Here is a 14,191-nt window from a genome sequence, read left to right as displayed (position 1 = left end):
AATACACGTGTGTATTTGGACACGTGTGTTCAAAAATAGAAACTCTCTTTATTGAACAAAACTCGGGGAGACTGGGAAAAGGAGGTGGGAGAGGGGAAGAGAGAGGGTGGGAGAGGGGAGGGCAACTAAAATGATCAGGAGTTGGAACAGGTCCCATATGAAGAGAGGCTAAAGAGACTGGGACTTCTAAGCTTAGAAAAGAGGAGACTGAGGGGGGATATGATAGAGGTCTATAAAAGCATGAATGGTGTGGAGAGCGTGCATAAAGAAAAGTTCTTCATTAGTTCCCATAATAGAAAGACTAGAGGACACCAAATGAAATGAATGGGTAGCAGGCTTCAAACTAATAAAAGAAAGTTGTTCTTCACAAAGCAAATAGTCAACCTGTGGAACTCCTTGCTGCAGGAGGCTGTGAAGGCTAGAACTAGAACAGAGTTTAAAGAGAAGTGAGATAAAGACATGGAGGTTAGGTCCATGGAGTGCTATTAGCCAGGGGGTAGAAATGGTGTCTCTGTCCTCTGTTTGTGGAAGGCTGGAGATGGATGGCACGAGACAAATGGCTTGGTCATTGTCTTTGGTCCATCCCCTCCAGGGTACCTAGTGTGGGCCGCTGTCGGCAGACAGGCTACTGGGCTAGATGGACCTTTGGTCTGACCCAGGATGGCCATTCTAAGCTTAGGGCTCAGGGTCGGGGGTCTCACTGGACCACCTTGATTTTCATGCCAACCTGCTCGTGGGTGGCCAGGCTGGCCGCTATCCTGCCCTAGACGGCCACTTTCCTGTGCCTAGTGCGGAGGTTGTGGATGTGGTCCACAATGTCTGCACTAGACCAGGTGGGAGCCCGCCTCTTGCGGACCTGGGCAGGCTCCTGGGAGCCGCCAGCCTGGTCCCGGGAAGAGGCGGAGGGCTGGGTGGCAGCGGGTGGCTGGCTCGAGCCGTGCCAGGTGCAGGGTCTGCTGACTGGGTGCTGGCAGGCTTGCATCTGGCACGGGCACCATAGCCAGCCCGTGCCCCTTTAAGGGCTCCGGGGCCGGGAGGGGGGCAGAAGAGTTTCCCTGGTGGTGCCCAGAGTGGCCACTAGGGAAAGCTGGGGAGGGCTAGCCTCCCACTAGTTCGAATTAAGTGGCTAGACAGCCCTTAATTCGAACTAGGTGTTAGTCCTCATGGAATGAGGTTTACCTAGTTCGAATTAAGCGCTCTGCTAGTTTGAATTAAGTTCGAACTAATGGTTTGCTAGTGTAGCGCCTATCAAAGTTAATTCGAACTAACGTCCGTTAGTGTAGACATACCCTAACAGTCTAGTTGTGCTATCACTTACACAGCTTAAACTTCTGAGACTCCACTGATTCATGTTTTCCACTCCCTACAGCTGAATGCAGTGCCTTGCATGCTCAGAAGCTTCAGGAGGTAACCAAGTTAGTCTGTACAGGATAAACTTACAAAACAGCAAATGGTCTGGTGGCATTTTATAGACTAACAAAACATGTAGATGGTATCATGAGCTTTCATGGGCTTTACTAGCAAAAATGGAAGAAAATGAACTAGAGAGCATTTTGGCTTAGTCCATTTGTAATTAATTTCCCAAGAACAATGGCAGAAGCTTCTTTGCTTAAATCATTTAAAACTAGAATAGAAAAAAAAAACCACCCTCTTAGATAACAGAACGTGGGGCAATATTAGACATTTACACCTCTTCCCCTTTTTGTAACTGGGCTCCCTATTCTTCCAGACTTAAATTATTGTAATCATATAAGTAAACTGGAAATCTAATAATGGACCATATTCTGCCTTTGGGTATATGCGTACAGCTCCAGTGAAATCAATGTGGTTGCTTGGCAATAGCTAACGGCAGAATTGGACTCATTCGATTCAGGCAATGAATAAGGATAGGTGGGAAAATGTGAGGTTTGATTTTTTTTTAAACTCCTATCTTCTTTAATTGAGAGGGAAATTTGATTTCCGGAGACACCATAGTAAGCCCACCTGAAATCAACAGTATCTGTTGTGCATTAATAGGCAATCATTACTTTTAAAAAAGAACTATTTTAAAAACCATTGTATCTTTCTATTGTGCATCAACTAATGTAAGTGAGAATAGAACTTAACTCTTACCAATTAAGACTGTGTGCCAGAGAAACTCAAACACCTACACCATATTGTGCCATCCGTTTTTCAGCAGAGATACACACTGAAATCCCTGCGGGTTTCTGCTTAAAAAAATCAGTGGCATATCAGCGCTCCTAACAGCTGGGATTTGCTTTGAAAAATTCAGAGTGGCTGTAGGAAGAACATTATTTGAAGTAGCCATCGGAGTTCCTGGGAAAGGCATCCCATTGCAAGGGTATCCTATCCATTAATTATCCTACCTCTAGCATCTTTCATTCTCTGTGCCACTTGAATTGCCTGAATGGCAGGCGTTGACCATGAAATAAATTAAAATGAGAAGCAAACAGACATCTGCCTCCTGGTGGGACCTTGGGGAGAGTCTGCCCCTGGGGAGATTTGATTCTTGGCATATTTTTTGTTAGAAAAATAAATCCAGTTTAAATAGCTCTGTAGCCCCATCCTTTTAATTTATGTCAGTCTTTGAATTTCTGTAAAACAACAGCAGAGTCTTTGCCAGTCAGAGTGAAAAGAGAATTGTTAATTTGGGGAGGCTAAGATTCTGGCCCTCAGAGGGAAACATCAAGAACAATAATTTGTTCAAAACATTCTCAGTCGTATTGGAGAACCTGGGAATATGAGCCAGAAAAATTAAGTTTGTCTTTTAATATTAAGAAAAGCAAAAATGAGAACCCATATGAGCACTGAGCCTTTCTGCATAAGCCCTTTAAAGCATATATGAGAGAAACAAACAACGTCCAAAAAGTATGTGAAGAAATCTTTAATTCATTCGCATAACAAGGTTCAGTCTCCCCACTGCATCTCAGACTTGGAAGAGGATGTTCATGGACAACAGGAAATGCTAAATGAGCGTGTTCCTCCCTCAGTTCTGGCCCATGCAAGGCTTAGAGAGTGTTGAAGTCCCCAACGGGTTGGGTGACATGTGGGAGCATTTTATGCAACACCCAGAAAGGGAGGTGCACTGCCCATTTTTCCATCCCTTGGCCATTCATAGCAATTATATATGAGAAGTGCCAGTGAAATCTCTGCAATGATAGACCAGTTCAGTACTTTTTTCCTGATGTTTGACCAGAACTGAGTGTCTGGTTCAATAGCTGTAAACAGCGTGTTACAATTCAGTGTCTAAGAGTGGAATTCTTCAGTTAAAATATCGGCCTCTAATAGTTTGTCATTGCATAATAATAATAATAATAATTAATAATTAATTAATAAAAAACAGCCGCCTTTAAGAGCCAGTTCTCAGCTAGAATTTTGTTGAAGTGGCAAAAGTGAACTTTTACATACTGTATCTTTATTAAATTCAGTAGAGAGCACATACAGGATTTGCCATGATGCCCTCCTAACTTACATGAAGTAGAGCTCCACAGAAACTGTAAAGAGTTAACCCAGCTGCCAGTACAGTGGCTGCTAGTGGAGGAAATCTAGAAAATACCTGGACAGGCCCTGTTGGTAGTAAACATGAATGAGCCTTTCAGTCATTGCTGGAAATGTATAGCCAATAGGACAGAGACAGTATAGTGTAATTAAAAACTAAATGTGCTGCCCACAGACTGTCACCTTCCCTGTGGGTTGGAAAGAAAGGCGCTGTTAACTCCCGGGCAATATCTATCTGAAGTTCTGAGGAAGAGGTGAGCAAGGGAAGTTAGGTGGACACAACCTGTCTTGCCGGTGTAACACAGGCAAGTTATCCTAGTAGTCACTTGTGTATTAGAATGATAGAATAAAGAAAATATATTCTTTGTAGATAGCAATTCTTGGTTCATTCTAGAAATCATATGTTTCCCCAGGTTTAAGTAGTACATTCAAGGAATCTTTTAACCCAAGGGTGTCAAGTCCTGGCCCACGGGCCATCCCTGGCCAGAGCAGTTGTTCTGGCAGGCCGGGGAGGCGGGTTGTTCACTGCAGTTCCCAAGCTCTGCTTCTTCCCATCATTGCCCTGCCCTCTTCCCTCCCTGCGCCCCATGCCAACCTATTCCCCAGGACACAGCCTCAGGGATTACCAGGGCAGTCTGGTGCTGCCTGGCAGCAGTGGTCTGGCTAGTATGCATCCATTGAATGCATTCTGCTTCCCTGCAGCTCCTGTCACCACGGGGAGTGTGGAGAGAGGGGAGAATATTGCTGCTGCATTCCTATGCCAATCCCCCTCTCCACTGGCAATCCCTGAGGCTATGTTCACAGGGATGGGATGCCCTGTGGGGGAGTGGGCAGGGCAATGGTGGGAAGGGGAGGTTGTCTGCTGGGACTCCTGGGCCAGATTACACACCTGCTCCATCTGAGGATGGCTTGTGGTCCAGGATTTTGAGACCCCTGTTTTACAGTACGAATGGAAAGACTTGCCTTTGTAGTACTAGTAGTTTTTGTTCAACCACTAAAAATTACTGAGCAATCTGAAGATGACTGAATTCTAAGTCCCACACCAGGTTGCATCTCTGGAAACTGGCACTCTCTGGTCTTGCAAAATCCGTGGTCTGGAAGGGCCATGGATGCTGCTGGACCAGAGTCCAGGAGCCTAATGGCAGGAGTACGAGCAAGGACAGAGCTCCAAAGCACTGGCTGGCTGTAGCACTGTCGGGCTGGGGAACTTTGGCTGCCCGTGGCAGCACAGGGCCAGAAGTCAAAGAAGCCTTTCTGCCTGTGACAGCACAGAGCCAGGGGCTGGAGAACCCCAGCCACCCATGACAGCACAGAACTGGGAGCTGGAAAACCCTGGCAGCTTTTAGCAGTGCTGAGCTAGGAAAGCCATGGCTGCATGGGGTTGGAGGCTGGAGAAGCCCAGCCATCCATGGCAGCCTGGGGTCAGAGCCAGGAAGCCTGCAGCAGCAAGGTGGACTGCCTGGCTGAGGATGGGCAGAGGGATCCAGAGGCAAGAGACACCTTCCCAGGTACAGCACATTTTCTTGTTCAGGGCTGGTCTGCTATAAAGGACTTTCATATGAAAAAAAGGTCAAATTTAAGATAGATCTTAGTTACAATGAAACTTCATCATTAGGGTGAAATTCAGTCCTCTCCCTCAGCCACCTCCCCAGATTATCAACAAATGGATTTTATTTGGTACATGTGCCAGGATAGGGAAAAATGGAATGAAAACCCCCAACTTGAAGGCAAATTTCAGCATAGTAGCTATTCTGGGGGCAGAGTCTGGGTGGGGCCTGGCTGGTTGTTTGGGAAGGCAATGCCTTCCCCCGCCTCTTATACCTGTCTCCCTTGCTTTCCATTCCTGTTACTTGCAAATTTAAGTCCAGGTAATTTGAATAATTGTGAATTCATCACCTCTTCGTCTCCTAGTGCTTCCTTCTACTCCAGCAACTTCGGGGCCATTATGGAGCCCCTGGGTACTCAAGTTTGAATGGTGCAGAAGGGTCTTCTTTAGAATGAACAGGAAGTTCCATATTGCTTCATTGTATCTGAATGGCCGTCCAGACTTGCTTCCTGCCCCCATGGAATCACATGTCTGACAGTGCCAACTCTAGCAGCAGGTGCTCTATCCTAGCAGGATAGGATGTTTCAGAGTAGCAGTTCTCAAACTCTGTGTCAGGACCCCAAAGTGGGTCATGACCCCATTTTCATGGGGTGGACAGGACTGATGTTAGTTTTGCTGGGGCCCTGGCCAACATCGAAGCCTGAACCCACCGGTTAAGGCTGAAACACACATATACACACTCTTCTGTGAAGAAAAGAAACAGCATTTCACTTGGGACACATTTGGAGCTTGCCTGTGTGCAAAAGAAGGCTTGCCAAGTACTGAACTAGGGTGATTCTAATATGTACATGGTGAGAAAGTGCAGGATATAGGAAGCCTGTGGAGGGAAATCTATTTTTCCGTGTACTAGGAATCTGTGCTGCAGAAGAGCCGTGCCTTTGAGTGAGGGGTTTTAGATAGATCCAGGACCGTACTGATACACCAAGAAATCCCTTCCCTCTTCCCAGTATGTGTGCATGTGTGTGTCTACATCAATACAGAACCTTCCTGCAAAAATGAATTCACTCACTCAGGCTTAGTGCAGGGTCTGAGCACTATGCGAGGGTTCCGCTGTATAACATATGTGTAAATGTGTAAGGCGTTGAATGCTAGGCATTTCTCCTTCATTAAACAAAAAATTGTTCCCTCGTTGTCCTCATTATTCAACTTGCTTGATCTGGCAGTAAAATCACAATGTTAAAATGGTGCTGTCACATTTGTTTCACGATGAAACACTAGAAGGAAATAAACACAGGGCTATTTGAAAATTGAACTGCCCCTCTCTTTCATCTATCTAAACAGCAGCCCTTGTTATAACTCTGCAGCAAAATCAAAGAGGAAGTCAAGCCAAGCTGTAAGGGTGAAAGTTGTTACTCAAAAACAAAACAATAGCTAGTGAACACAGAAAATAACTGGCACTTCATTTAGAATAAAATACTCTCTTGTTTCAAATATGCACCAACAAGGATAAAGGGTTTCTTTGCATAGAGTGCAGTGAAAGGTATTTGTTATAGAGGTAATTAATCACAGCTGAATCCTTGATTGTGGTCCTTGGTGATTAAAAAAATGTGTTCTTGTAGATTTATTTTGTTTTATGCTGAAATGATGGGATTACTAGCCAAACAATTACACTTTTTTTTTTAAAAAAAAAAAGACTGATTAAATGTGCAAATCTTATTGTTAAGAAATTAGTATGCTGTATAACTTCTTTATTAATGTTGACTAATGTATAATTATAAGGCTAATCACAGAGTGAGTGTAAATAAGGAAGGCAAAATTGGACCCAAAGGTTGATTGTACAAACGTTATTCTTACACAAGCAATAAAAAAGTAGATTTTGGATATTCAATGTAAGGGCACTTTGCAGGGTTAGTAAACTATACATTGTGGGTTAGAGCAAATATGCATATTGTTATTTAAAAAGTTACAGCAATGACTTATTTTTGACAGTTTGTTCTTCCTTTTAATGTAGTATCAATGTCTTGATTTACTGGAATTAAACAAAAATAGATACCAGTATTATGACTGCCTCCAATAAATTATTTAGAACAACAAATACCCGCAAAAGCGAAGTGGTTGGCAGGAGTAAGAGAAATGGAAAGGATTTACTGTCCATTTTAGATGCAAGAAAATAGGTAAGAAAATTTAATTACTCATATATTGTAATTTTTTATGGCAAAATGTGAAATCTTTAAAGAGGAAAACCTTTTAGAAAAATGAGCCATAACTAAACAGTGATTATGTATAGCAGTCAGAGCTCTGCCACCAGCATCTTTTACCCAGACATCACCCTGCAAATCCATCAAAGCAAATCCATTGTTCTTGCTGATTGAAGAGCAGAGCTGAATGGGTGTGTTATTAGGGTGACATCTGTTAAGTGACAGATGTCTGTGCAGGGTCAGTATTGTGCAGGCTCATGTTTTGTTTATAAGGCAATTGCTTTTTAGAATGTATCTTTCTATTTGCCTTTACAAAAAAATAAGCTAGCCTTTCTGATTCATATCATGTGACTTGTATGTTACCCAATCAAGATAGCTTACATTGATCTTTTCTTTTCAAAATGAAAAGTAATTGCCAATAATTAGGTTGCTGGACTTTCCCCAAACATTTGTCTCTATTCTGTACTGGAAGGTATACTGCAGTGTACTTTTAAATTTGTGTTTTTGTGTGTGTGTGCAATATGATATTTTATATTCTATATACATTTATAGCACCTTAAAAATGCTATTCTCTCTGATTCCCAGATTCAAAATAGACCCGAGGCCTTGTTTCCATGGATGCAATGGTTGTTATTAAAGTTATTTCTACTACAAACAGACTTGTCAATTCTCATGCCTTTAGTGCAAGCCTCATATTTTTAAGCCTTATCTAAAGCTTTTATGCTTCATCTTCTTTCATCTTCTGCCAGAAAGTTTTAAAATGCAGAGTAAGGGTATGGTGTTTGTACATTTTTAACTCTCTGGTTGTTATTTGAAGTGCAAAAAAAGAAAGAGATGGGGGAATCAACAACATAATTCCATATTTGCACATTGCAGCACTCACAGACACATGAAACACACATGAAATGTATTATTTTGTTTAATTACTGCTTTGGTGTTGTTTTTACATTTTCCTTTGGGAAAGGCCTGAAGACTGAACCAAAACCTTCTCACAAATGAAAAAAACAACAACCCTCAACACCCTGGATGAAATGCTTGTGCAGATTCAGTTGGGATTTGGTACTTGCTTACATCTCTTTACAGGTTCTGGTAAATGTTTTGTAACATTTTCAGAAGACTTGAGTTGAATTATCTATTATGAGAAAGGATGTATTCCTATTTCATAGATTTGAAAGCCAGGATGAACTCAGCTCCAGAGAGTTTTATCTGGTTTCCCCAGTCTTGAGCCTACCGTTGGACTAACTCATATTTTCCCGAAAGTAATCCAGTCTTGATCTAAAGATATCCGGGGATGGGGAATTCATCACTTACTTTGGTACTTCATTCCAACAATTAATCACTCTCACTGTTAAAAAATGTGTGCCTCATTTCTAATTTGATTTTTCTTCTGGATTTTACTTCAGCCATTCGCTACTGTTATGCCTTTTCTCTGTGATTCTTTAATATTTGGCAATGTATATCTTGACCAACTCACTTCTTGATCTTTTTATTGAGAAAATAAACAGACTGAGTTCATTAAATCTCTTACTGTAAGGCATTTTCTCCAGCCCTCAGATAATATTTGTGTCTGTTCTCTGCACAATCTCATTCTGACCACAATGACCATATTAAAATTACTGGGATGTGGGAACTGGTCATAATCCTTTATAATGGAAAGAACAAACGGCATGTGATAAATGTCAATAACATTTCTTAATGCAGTACTGTAAGGTTCACAGCTACTATGGTGGTGAGAGGCACAATAACGTGAATAAAATAAAGATTGGACCATATATGTATATATGATAACTGGAACCAAACAAAATGAAACTGACTTTTTTTTTTAAAGAACACCCCAAAGCAAAAATGGCTGAAACTTCATAGATTGAGCCTGTCATGAAAATAGTTATCTGAGTTGTATTTGGCCATACCGTATTCAAGAAAATACTTATTTTTATTCAATCAACATGCGAGTGATTCAAAATTAGGTTCAGAGTGTGCTCAAGAGATGGATACACTCAGGAAAGGAAAGCACTTTTTATAACAGCCCCTATTAAGAAGCAGTGTGGAGAGACACCAATGCTAGCAGTTACCCAAGTAGTGTCTGGTACCATAAAGACTGAAAGTTTCCTTGTGCATGTGAGTGTGCGCACATGGGCTTTTGTGCTTGCACTTTTGAAAATACAGATCTAAAGGGAGAAAGGATAGTTTTACTGGTAAAACATGGGACTGGAAAATCTGAGTAATAGACCTGGCTATACCACAGACTTCATGTGTGGTCCTGAAGTCAGTCATGTAACTTCTCCATCTCATTTCTCATGTGCAAAGTCTGGATAATAGTGCATCCTTTCCTCACAAGGCCTTCCTATGTAGCAGGAAATATCTATAATACCACCAGAACTGCAAAGGTGTTAAACCGTTTACAGAGTGTGGCGGGCTTTCCAGTCATGCTGAACTATCTGGGATGATAGTAACTTGAAAGTCTTACTGGTGTGTGGGAGGGGTGGGAGGGGTGGGGTGGGGTTTCAATTAGAAAAGTGGGGCCGAGGGCCAGCCTCCCTCAGTGAGTCCTTCAGCACTGCCTGACCTGCACTGCCAAGGGCTCTGGCAGTGATTTAAAGAACCCAGGTCCATAGGGGCTGAATTCTCATTTTGCCACGGGGCGTGGGAGGGGGCAGGGGCTAACCCTCACTGTTCTCCTGTCCCTGTCCCCAATGTCTTCCCCCAAGCCTCTGGCCCACCTCTTCCAGCCCCTACTCCACCACTGCGCTGCCTCCTCCCCAGAGTGCCCCGTCTTTGCTCCTTCCCTTTCCAAGTTTGAAACTGCAAAGTAACTGTTCACCGTGCTCTGGGAGCAGTGGAAGGAAGGGGAAGGAGTTGGAAAGCATGGGGCCAGCGGCGTGTTAGAGGCCACGGAGGAAGGAGACAGAGGAGGGTAGATTGGTGCAACTGGGTGCTGCAGCCCCAGAATATCCATGAGTTGACATCTATGCCTATATCTCCAGCTCCTGTCATGGTATTGCTGGCTGAGAGCCCAGGTCCCTTTTAAATCACTGGGTTGGCTTCTCCTTTTGTCCCCCATTGTGGCTTGCTGGTACAGTATTTAAAGCTCTGCTGTGGCAGTGATTTAACCTCCATTGTGCACCAGCCTTTCTACAAGATACATACAGGTCAATAAAGCATTAGACACCTGTTCATATGACGAGAACGTCTGTAGTTCCATTAGCTAGGATTAAAAATGTAAGGGATATAAACACTCATGCTTCTGTGCATAAGCCAACCAATAACTGACAGGGGATAGCAAGAAATGTTTTCTATGGGCAATGTTTTCCATAACTGTCTGGTACAGAAATGTTTGTAATTTCCTTTGAAGACTGGATACTAGGAACTAGTGCAGAAAGGATACAGGTTGAAATGGGCCCATGGTTTGATTTAGTTTAGAAATTCCTGTATCCTATAGCACTGTATAGGCTGTGAAATATCTTCTGCTTGGTAGACTAAATGCTATAGCTCAGATCCCCAACTGTTATAAATGAATGTAGTGTCATGTCACTGAAATTCATTTACACTGGCTGTGTATGTGATACATGTTACTCCTGTTATCTTGTCAGACTTGTAGGCTGATTAATTTACAGTTCTGTGTTCTCAGGTAGTGAGGGATCGTTTTCCAGTATTTGGCTTTCTCACTAATAATTTCTGCCATTTTGCTGTGTTTTGTACAAAAACAAAAACCAAAAAAACCAAAAAATACCCCCCAAAAAAACAGGCATGGCAGCACATTGGAAACTAAAGCCATGAGGACAGGTCATTGCAAAATAAATAGCAAAAAGGCTACTGTATTGATTATATTATTCATTTTCACATGTATGTCAAAAGCTTCCCTTTAATGCAAAATGAAGTTGCCACAGAAACCAGAGACCCTGCCGAAGCATATAGAACCAGTTTTGTGTGAGGAACATGGGGCCTTGAATGTAACTGTCAGTGCTAGTATTAAATTAAGAATATAAAGACTAAAAATAGCTGCTTTGCTGGTTGCTGGAAATTTAATGATTATACAGCTGTTGAAAAGGCCTCCTCTTCCTTTATATCTCATCTTCATAATTAACAGTCCAGTCTTGAAAATATTTACTACTGGACATTAGTAGTAAGAACACAGTTAATTACAGTCGAGTTACTCATGGTAGTGAGAGTTTGTAAGACTGAGCTTTTAGATTGTAAGAATTTACTTTCTCTTCTTATCGTTATAGTTAAAGTCTCCAGCATATCTTTAGCAGTGCAGAATTGATTGTTAATATACTGTGAAGAGGGAGGTGGAGTCTCTCTAGGGAGTTCTTCCTCAGTGGCTTCATATTCTCGCACACCCTGTAATCTCTACCCTGGGGAACTGTTGAGATATTGGTTCTACCTATGAAATTTCCATAAGTATCAACCTAAGTGCTATTAAATCCATGGAACAGAAATGTGATGCTAAATTGGACACTTATACTCCACGACTGGTAAAAATTAGAGGATAAATGGAAATGCTTGAAGGGGCTCATTCAGCTAAGAATGTTCAAAGTGATAGTTTTAAAAATTTAAGGGACAGCCTGAAAATCTTTTTGCTCTTATCAAAGATAATGCTATTTTACACCATAACTTAGTGCTCTTCAGGAACCAGAATAAAAGTAGGTATTTTAGTCTGAGTGGTGTGTTTGAAGGAAAGAGTGACATTGAAATAGTGGTTGGTATCAGACTATTGCTTTTACAAATTGCTGCAGGAATTTAAATTTTAAAATAGACAAACTTGTAATTCTAGAGGGGCTAATTCTGAGTTACAAGTTCCAGAACTGCCTTACAGAAAACCTGTCTTTCTCTTTGAAGTATCACACCAGCATTTCCTGATTTTTGTTTATTTTGTGTTTGCTTCTATACTAACTCAGACATAGCATAGAAAGTGAAATCTGCTTAAAATCCGAATATTTACCAACTAGAGCAGAAGTCCCAGTTTTAGAACAAGAAGACTTTAGAGAAAGAGAGTATTAAATCTCCAACTTTTTCAAAACTTAAAAATCATTCTTAATTTTTGTAGATGAAACTTTAAAAGAAATTTAAAAGAAACAGAATGAATTTAATTTTTTAAAATTTAAAAACATCCAAAACACAGGCAACTGTTTGTAGGCAGTTTATAACATTGGGGTGATGTGTAAAAAGGCTTTGCTGTAAATTAGAATTTGGCTGTTAATAAGGACTGAGTAGGATATAGGTCCAGCCTAGAGGCCCTAGGACAGAAATTTACTTTCTTCTCTAAGATCTGGTCTTTGATTGAAAGTTGTAGCATTATAATTGTACATGCTTCATATACAGGAAAAGCTATGTTGGTGGAAAGCCCCTTTACTCAGATATAGCTACATTAGAACTGGGGAGGGATGGAGGTTGTACCAGTCAAAGCAGTACAACATTCTAGAGTATACAAGGTCCAATTAAGCCCAGTGGCCAAAATAAGCTGTAAATTAGCTAGTACCCATTTTACATCCACCTGAGAATTAGCTTGCTTCCCAAGGGTTATTGTTACTAGATTTTGCTGTCAGTACAATATAATAAAATTGAAATGTGTTGTGCTGCCAGATATGCTGTGTTACTCAATGAAATGTAAACTAGACTTTACAGAACTTAACGGGATCACAGTTATTCTTAGAATAGAATCTTCAGCAGACACCATTCTGATTGCAACACTTCCTACTGGACTGGACACATCACTCATAAATGTACAGCAAGAAGCTCTCTTACATTGGCGGATTGAGTGGATAATCTAATAAAGCTCTTCTATGCCATGGTGTTGAAGCTGTGTTAGTCTCAGGATATTAGAGAGACAAAGTGGGTGAGGTAATATCCTTTATTGGGCAAACTTCTATTGGTGAGAGAGAAGTTTTTGAGCTTTACAGAGCTCTTTTGCATAAACTCAAGTGTCTCCCTCCCCAACAGAGGTTGAGCAAATAAAAAAAAAATATTCTCAGACACCTTCTGTCTTCTACCTCTGACATTTATGAGTCTGGCTCCACTCCCCCCCCCCCCCCTTTGTGTTCAGACTTCTTACTGATTTTGTAGCTTAATTGCAGGGATTTTAATAATGTAAAAAGAAACAAACAAACAAAAAAACCCTCTGCCTACACATTTTATATAGATAGCAAAGCCAGTGTTTTGCAATCACTTTTCCCTTGTGCTGCTTTGTTCTGTGAAATATTTATCTCCAATGCAGCCAGAAAGTCTACCAGCCCCTGAAATCTGAGAAAAATGATACTAAAACTTACTGCCCAAACTTGGCACCTCCACCACATCCAGCTGTTGTGGTTGAGTCTTTTTAGATGTGTGAGTGTGCATCTGAAGACATAAATGTAATATTTTAGCTTGCTGCCAGAGTTAGAAAGAAATTGCTGCTCAGACTCTAGTAAGTTAGTTAGAAGCTCCACACAATAGGGAATGGATTCTGAGAAAAGGGAACCTTATATAATGACTATAACAAGGGTACATTGCTCCTCTGCAGTTTTTGGTAGGTAATACTAAGTGCGTAATCAGTGGTTGTTTGAGAGTAGTCTAGGTTTCAAATTTAGCTGCAGATAAGGTGGTAGAACTCCTACAATTAGCCTGCATGCCATATATATAAAAGTAATTGGTCTGTTTTAACTCACACCAGTTTAACATGAACATAACACCACTGACATCAGTGGAGTTACTTCTGATTTCCATCTGGTAACTAATATCAGGATCTACATAATTTAATGTTGGCAATCTGGCCAATTACTGCCCTCTCTTCTCCTTTAACTATGACACTTTTAGAGCCTCTTCGCCATCCTGATATGAACTATGTCCAATGTATCTGCCTTCATACTGCATGGCCTGTTCCTCCCCCTCCTCTCCCCCCGCCAGCTCTGAGGGGTTTGAGGTGATCCTGGTGAAAGAGTGCAAAGATCTTAAATATAGTTAATGGTCTGGA

Source organism: Pelodiscus sinensis, chromosome 10, assembly GCF_052426305.1.
Source record: "Pelodiscus sinensis isolate ZL-2025 chromosome 10, ASM5242630v1, whole genome shotgun sequence".
NCBI classification, from domain to species: Eukaryota; Metazoa; Chordata; order Testudines; family Trionychidae; genus Pelodiscus; species Pelodiscus sinensis.
The sequence above is the reverse complement of the archived record's forward strand: the minus strand, read 5'-3'. Positions refer to the sequence as shown.